We start from the raw sequence: 7,500 nt of genomic DNA on the forward strand, positions 1-7,500 counted from the left end.
GGAGCCCGGGCCGCGGAAGCCGGAGGGAGCCCGGGCCGCGGAAGCCGGAGGGAGCCCGGGCTGCGGAAGCCGGCTGGAGCCCGGGCTGCGGAAGCCGGCGAGATCCCTGGCTGTTCTTCTCTTCCATCCATCCATTATTTAACTTCCTATCTGTATGTACGGAGCCCGGGCCGCGGAAGCCGGAGGGAGCCCGGGGTGCGGAAGCCGGCGGGTGCCCGGGCTGCGGAAGCCAGCGAGAGCCCGGGCTGTTCTTCTCTTCCGTCCTTCCTTCCTTCCTTCCTTCCTTCCTTCCTTCCTTCCTTCCTTCCTTCCGTCCGTCCGTCCGTCCGTCCGTCCGTCCGTTGCATCCATCCATCCATCCGTTCATTATTTCATTTTCTAACTGTAATGTAATTGAAATGATAAGAAAAAAAAAAAATAATCTGTCTACATCTACTACCTACAGATACGGTAACGTATCTGTAGGTAGTAGATGTAGATAGAATTTTTTTTTATTTTATTTTTTATTTTATTTATTTATTTGGTTTTATCGTTTCTCTACTGATCTCTTCCCTTTCCATTTTTGGATAGCCCGTCTCTTTCCAAGAGCCCTCCGTGTCGCCAGGCGGACACATCGCAAATTCACAACGGTGGATTATTATTTTTTTTTTTTTTCAACGCGGCCAGCAGGGGGCGCTGCGCGCGCGGACCCGCGTCCCGCTTACATTTGCCGGGCTTATATATTATTTATATGATTTCGGCCAAGTCCGCGGAGCTCGGGTGAGAAGGGCATTCGTCGGAAAAATCGCGGAGCCCAAAAACCGGGTCTGAGATCAGTTCAATCCAGAGGGAAGGTTGCCCAAGTCCGCGGAGCTCGGGTGAGAAGGGCATTCGTCGGAAAAATCGCGGAGCCCGAAAACCGGGTCTGAGATCAGTTCAATCCAGAGGGAAGGTTGCCCAAGTCCGCGGAGCTCGGGTGAGAAGGGCATTCGTCGGAAAAATTGCGGAGCCCGAAAACCGGGTCTGAGATCAGTTCAATCCAGAGGGAAGGTTGCCCAAGTCCGCGGAGCTCGGGTGAGAAGGGCATTCGTCGGAAAAATCGCGGAGCCCGAAAACCGGGTCTGAGATCAGTTCAATCCAGAGGGAAGGTTGCCCAAGTCCGCGGAGCTCGGGTGAGAAGGGCATTCGTCGGAAAAATCGCGGAGCCCGAAAACCGGGTCTGAGATCAGTTCAATCCAGAGGGAAGGTTGCCCAAGTCCGCGGAGCTCGGGTGAGAAGGGCATTCGTCGGAAAAATCGCGGAGCCCGAAAACCGGGTCTGATATTTCCTTCCTTGCCCATCGCAGCGCCCCCTGGTGGGCTGAATCCGGTACTACGATTTGTGGAAGTCTTGCCGATGAGTGGAGACTGGCACCTCTCGGTCCGGGACAGGCTTCCAGGAGCCTGGGGAAAATCGGAGCATGTGGCGCAAAAGTGTCGCGCGCGCCGCCCGACACGTGACTCTAGTAAGAACCACCTCTCCGGATGTGTAATAGGAAGCACGTGCCGGGGCCTGGGCCCTCGATTCCCAGAACCCTGTATTCACGGTGGGCGTGGTCAGACAGAAAGCGCGGGCTTGGTACGGTGTGTGCGCCACAAACTCCGGAAGTGCTGGGTCTGCTGGTCGCAGTGAGGCAATGTACGGAACCGACGGCAGTGACGAAGACTATCTCCCCGACTCGTCAGAGTTAAGCAGCTCGGATGATAGTGGAGGGGAGGAGACGTCTTTTCACGGCAGGAAGGTTCTGGAAGTGTCCGGGGCTTGCTCCGCGGAGGCCGAACCAAGTCTCCATCCGGCCCGCGCAGTGTCGGTCCAGGTACTTACCCGAAAAGCAGATGGTTCGATTGCATGTAACAAGAAAAATTTCTGCCTGTGGTGCGAGAGGCCATTCTCAAAAATTGCGAGACATGTTCAAGCTGTCCACCACAATGAGCATGAGGTTGCAAGGGCACTCAGCTTTCCGAAGCGCTCCAGGGAAAGGACAGTGCAGCTAGACCTGATTCGCACCCGGGGAAACTTTGCCCATAATGTCGGGGTTCTCCGCGAGGGCAGCGGAGTCCTCCTACCGTGCAAGCAGCCGAAAGAAGCAACGGCTCCCCAAGATTTCATGCACTGTGTAAAATGTAAAGGGCTATTCTCCAGGAAGCACCTGTGGCGCCATGTGAAGAGGTGCCCGCTCCGCAAAAGTGTCAGCCCCAAACCTGGAAGAACCAGGGTGCAGGGTCTCTTCACTTACGCCACACCGCTCCCGAAAGATGTTGGCACTGGCCTCTGGAAGTTGCTGAGCGGAATGAATTATGATGATGTGGTACCGGTAATCAAAGGGGACCGCTGGATTATGCAGTTCGGTCAGCACCTCTATAACCGTCTGGGGTCTGATGTCAGCAAGCATGATTACATCCGTCAGAAGCTCAGAGAGGTGGGGCGGCTTCTGCTGAAGGCGATGAAGGTCACACCGTTGCGGTGTATGGAAGATTTCATTTGCCCACAGAATTTCCTGCAAGTGGTGCATGCTGTGAGGAGCCTGGCCGGTTACGATGACCGCACCAATACATATAAAATACCCTCGTTGGCTCTGAAGGTGGGACACAGCTTGCAGAAGATTTCAGCTATGGTGGAGTGTCAGGCACTGATGGAGGGCAGTGCCCTGACAGAGGAGCGTGCCCGAAACTTTCGGAAAATTTATGAGGCGAGGTGGAGCGAGCTAATCTCCACTGCTGCCCTGAAGACACTTCGAGAGATAAAATGGAATGCACCGCTGCTTCTGCCCTTCACTGATGATGTTAAGCGCTTGAACCTGTACCTCCTTGACCGTCAGCGAGAGTACATCGATGAGTTGTCCGCCCACCCTTCCAAACAGCAGTGGTCCATGTTGGCCAAAGTTACCCTCACGCAGCTGATTCTCTTCAACCGCAGGAGAGAAGGTGAGGTTTCCAAGATGCTGCTCTCCTCCTTCGATTTACGGCACACAGCCGATTTGCAGGGTGATGTGGCCCAGGCCCTGTCAGAGCTGGAGAAGGCACTCTGTCGTCACTTCTCCCGTATTGAGATTCCTGGGAAAAGAGGCAGGAAAGTCCCTGTCCTGCTATCCCCAAGCATGCAGAAAGCGATGGAGCTCCTCATAGAGAAGCGGACAGAATGTGGTGTGACCCCACACAATATCTACATGTTTGCTAGGCCAACAGCCATGTCCCATTATAGGGGATCCGACTGCATACGTCTCTACGCCCGGGAGTGTGGGGCCAAGCACCCCGAAGCATTATCTTCCACCCGCCTACGGAAGCATGTGGCTACACTTTCCAGAGTCCTCAACCTGAGCGATACAGAGATGGATCAGCTTGCTGATTTCCTTGGACATGATATTCGGGTGCACCGGCATTATTACCGCCTCCCGGAGGGTACCCTTCAACTGGCCAAGTTGAGCAAGCTGTTTCTGGCTCTCGAGCAAGGGAGAATGGCTGAATTCCGGGGCCACAATCTGGAAGAGATCTCCATTGATCCAAACGGTAGGTATCACTTGACAGTGTGGCTCCAGGGACTGACTGTCTAAGTGGGCTGGTGTGATCGGTTTCCCTGTCCTTCTCTATCCACAGAGCCGATCCAGGTGGTGAGCGATGACTCTGGGGATGAGCCAGAGAGTCAGGATACTGAGGTTCCCATGGGGCACATGGGAAAAGAAGCTGGCAGCGTGGTGTCGGCGGTGGATGGAGGTGCAGCTAAAGGTGGGTGTGACTGTCCATTCCATTTGAGATGCGTCCATGACTGGTGGTGGCGTTGCGTGGTGACTGACCTTTCTTCTCCCGCACAGGTGACAGAAGGGGTACCAAGCGCAATCCGTGGACCCCAGCAGAAGTGAAAGCTGTTGAACGTCACATGATTCGGTTCATTCGCTCATTCAAGGTGCCGGGCAAGAATGACTGTGATGCGTGCCTAAGGGCAGAACGACAAGCGCTGAAGGCTCGGAACTGGCTCTCGGTTAAGTTTTACATTAAGAACCGAATTACTGCTGAAATGAGAAAGAACCTTTCCTGAATAAAATGTATCTGCTGCTGAATACACGTTTCCTCTATCTCTAATTAAACCCGAAAATAAATCAGTTATGTGGGGTGTCCTCATTAGGCCGGTATTCCTGAATAGGTCCCCATGAGGAAGGTTCCAGACATATGTCCCGATGAGGATAGAAAAACAAGTATGTGTGGGTGTGCGTGTGTCCTGTGCACTTGTTTATATATCCTAACGGGGACAAGGGCCAGACAGCACACCAACACTGGCGGGACCTCCGACATGGTGGGGACCTAAAATGAGGTCCCCATGAGTCTGACCCTGGGAGGTGATGGGGGAGTCATGTCTCAACTACCCAGCATACAATTCTCGCAAGTCCCAGAGAATCACGTTTACCAGACTGGAATGGGTTTCGGTGTGTATGCAATGCAGAGTGTGTTTAAAGCAAACACTTCCCCAGCAGCGCTGTGGAGCATTCCCCGAATAATCTCCGGTGCTGCGGTGCCACCGGGGGGGGGGGGGGGGTTAGGGCGGCCTGCTCGCTCCGCTCCGGTCGGGGGACTTGGCCCGGGGCGGGGGACAGGCGAGGCCCTAACCCTCGCCCTCCCTCGCTCGCTCGCCAGCCAGCCAAGTCCCGGCCGGGGACTTGGCCGGAGGCGCCCCGTCCGCCCGGCGCGTCAGCGCCTCCGAGCGCGGCGGAGCGCGGAAGGGGGGTCCTTCCCTGGTCCGCCCGGGGGCCGACGTGGACTCCCTGGCCGGGCTTAATAGTCGGGGGCGGGTCCACCGGGAGGGGAGGAGGGGCCTCGGGCCGTCTGGACGGGAGCGAGTCCGGGCCTCGCCTCCTGCCCGTCCCCGGCCGGGTCAACCCCCGGTCCGTGCGGCGGCTCCACGGCCTGGGCTTCCCGTCCAGCGGAGGACACCCCTACTCTCGCCTGATCTTCACCCGGCGAGAGCCCGGGCCGCGGAAGCCGGAGAGAGCCCGGGCCGCGGAAGCCGGAGGGAGCCCGGGCTGCGGAGGCCGGCTGGAGCCCGGGTTGCGGAAGCCGGCGAGATCCCTGGCTGTTCTTCTCTTCCATCCATCCGTCCGTTATTTCATTTGCTGTCTGTATGTACGGAGCCTGTGCCGCGGATGCCGGAGGGAGCCCGGGCCGCGGAAGCCGGAGGGAGCCCGGGCCGCGGAAGCCGGAGAGAGCCCGGGCCGCGGAAGCCGGAGGGAGCCCGGGCTGCGGAAGCCGGCTGGAGCCCGGGTTGCGGAAGCCGGCGAGAGCCCGGGCTGCGGAAGCCGGCGAGATCCCTGGCTGTTCTTCTCTTCCATCCATCCGTCCGTTATTTCATTTGCTGTCTGTATGTACGGAGCCCGGGCCGCGGAAGCCGGAGGGAGCCCGGGCTGCGGAAGCCGGCGAGAGCCCGGGCTGTTCTTTTTTTTTTTTTCATTTATTTCCCCCCACCAGGGTGCGCCGACGAGGGGAGACGCCTCCCCGCCGCCGCCGTACCGGACACATCGCAAATTCACAACGGTGGATTATTATTATTATTATTATTTTTTTTTTTTTACGCGGCCAGCAGGGGGCGCCGCGCGCGCGGACTGGCGCTCGTGAACACTGCATTTAAATCGGTGGTGTGTTTTTGTCTTTTGCCTGGTTTTTTTTAATCTCAATCGTGTATTACCTCGGCTGGCCAGCGGGGGGCGCCGCGGCGGGGACACGGGCGGACCGGGTACATTTCATCTGTTTGGGGCGAGTGCTTTTTTGAAATTTTTTTATCTTTTAGTCTCGTTCCGTTCTTCCCTTCAACTGGCCTGCGGGGGGCGCCGTGCGCGCGGACCGGCGTCCACCCCTGGCCGCTCCGGGACTTTGCATTCAAATGGGTGGGGTGTTTTTCATTTTTTGCCCTTTTTTTTCACTTCCCCCCTCTCAATCGTGTATTACCTCGGCTGGCCAGCGGGGGGCGCCGCGGCGGGGACACGGGGGAGGGTTCATCCGGGCGGACCGGGTACCTTTCGTCTGTTTGGGGCGAGTGCTTTTTTGAAATTTCTTTCATTTTATTTTTGTCATCCCTTCGACCGGCCAGCGGGGGGCGCCGCGCGCGCGGACCGTCGGGGCCCGGGGCCCTGCGTCCCACTTACTTTCGCCCGACGGGAATCGTTTCTTTTGTTTTTATCCGAGAGGACACACGGAATCTGCACCCCCCGCAGTGGCGTCAGGCGGCCACCGGGGGGCGCCGCGGCGGGGATCGGGGGGTCGCCCGGGAGCCGCCTGCCCGTCCGCTGGGCCAAGGGGGCCGGGGCGGGTCACGCGCCGCCGTTCCCCCCCGATCGTCTCGCTCCGAGCCGCCTCTGGCCACCGGGGGGCGCCGTCGGGTGGCGCGGGGGCGCCCCCGCCGCCCGCCGCCTCCCCCCGCACGCGTCGGGCCTCCCCCCGGGCCCCCGCGGGCCGGGGGACGCGGCCGGCGAGCGTCGGACTCCAGCGCGGAAGTGTCGCGGATGAGTGCGGACCGGGGCGCCCGCGGCCCAGCGGCACTTCCAGGGGCTCGGGGAGGAGATGGTTGAAGCCTGGGTGAAGCGCGCCCTCGGCCGTCCGTGTCGCTACCCGCCGGAGAACACCTCCGCCGGATCAGTAGGTACCAACGAGGCGAGCGAGAGAGCCGGGACTCTGTCCGGGGCCGAAAAGCCTGTTTCCCTGGAGCTTTTGCGAAAGGACCCGTGACAGAAGATGCGCGGAGCTCAGAGATCAGCATGGGCAGGGCCTTCTTGCATCCGATTTTGCCCAGGCAGGGCTCCAGGAACCGGGTTACAAAAAGCAAAAAGCCCTGGAGCTCAAACGAAAGGTTTAGTGACAAGATAGCCGTGGAGCTCCGATAACAGCATGGCAGGACCAGGATGGGGCCTATAAAGGGTCCACGGCGGGCATCCGTTGGAGCCCGACGTACGGGCCGGGCACGTCTCCTTCTCCCCCGGAGGCAGCGCCCCCCAGTGGGCCAAATCGGGTACTGCAATTTGTGGAAGTTTCGCAGATGAGTGCGGACCGGGGCGCCCGCGGCCCAGCTGCACTTCCAGGGGCTCGGGGAGGAGATGGTTGAAGCCTGGGTGAAGCGCGCCCTCGGCCGTCCGTGTCGCTACCCGCCGGAGAACACCTCCGCCGGATCAGTAGGTACCAACGAGGCGAGCGAGAGAGCCGGGACTCTGTCCGGGGCCGAAAAGCCTGTTTCCCTGGAGCTTTTGCGAAAGGACCCGTGACAGAAGATGCGCGGAGCTCAGAGATCAGCATGGGCAGGGCCTTCTTGCATCCGATTTTGCCCAGGCAGGGCTCCAGGAACCGGGTTACAAAAAGCAAAAAGCCCTGGAGCTCAAACGAAAGGTTTAGTGACAAGATAGCCGTGGAGCTCCGATAACAGCATGGCAGGACCAGGATGGGGCCTATAAAGGGTCCACGGCGGGCATCCGTTGGAGCCCGACGTACGGGCCGGGCACGTCTCCTTCTC

General features: G+C 59.2%; 1 long non-coding RNA gene across 1 annotated transcript; it reads left to right on the forward strand.

Moving 5' to 3' along the window:
* The first annotated feature begins 3,612 nt into the window (after positions 1–3,612).
* On the forward strand, positions 3,613–4,072 carry LOC135011511 (uncharacterized). Its single transcript, XR_010210591.1, has 2 exons — positions 3,613–3,740; positions 3,827–4,072. It is a non-coding gene; the product is annotated as an uncharacterized LOC135011511 (long non-coding RNA).
* The last annotated feature ends 3,428 nt before the right edge of the window (positions 4,073–7,500 follow it).

The sequence above is a fragment of the Pseudophryne corroboree genome, unplaced genomic scaffold (genome assembly GCF_028390025.1).
Source record: "Pseudophryne corroboree isolate aPseCor3 unplaced genomic scaffold, aPseCor3.hap2 scaffold_2477, whole genome shotgun sequence".
In the NCBI taxonomy this organism is placed as follows: Eukaryota; Metazoa; Chordata; class Amphibia; order Anura; family Myobatrachidae; genus Pseudophryne; species Pseudophryne corroboree.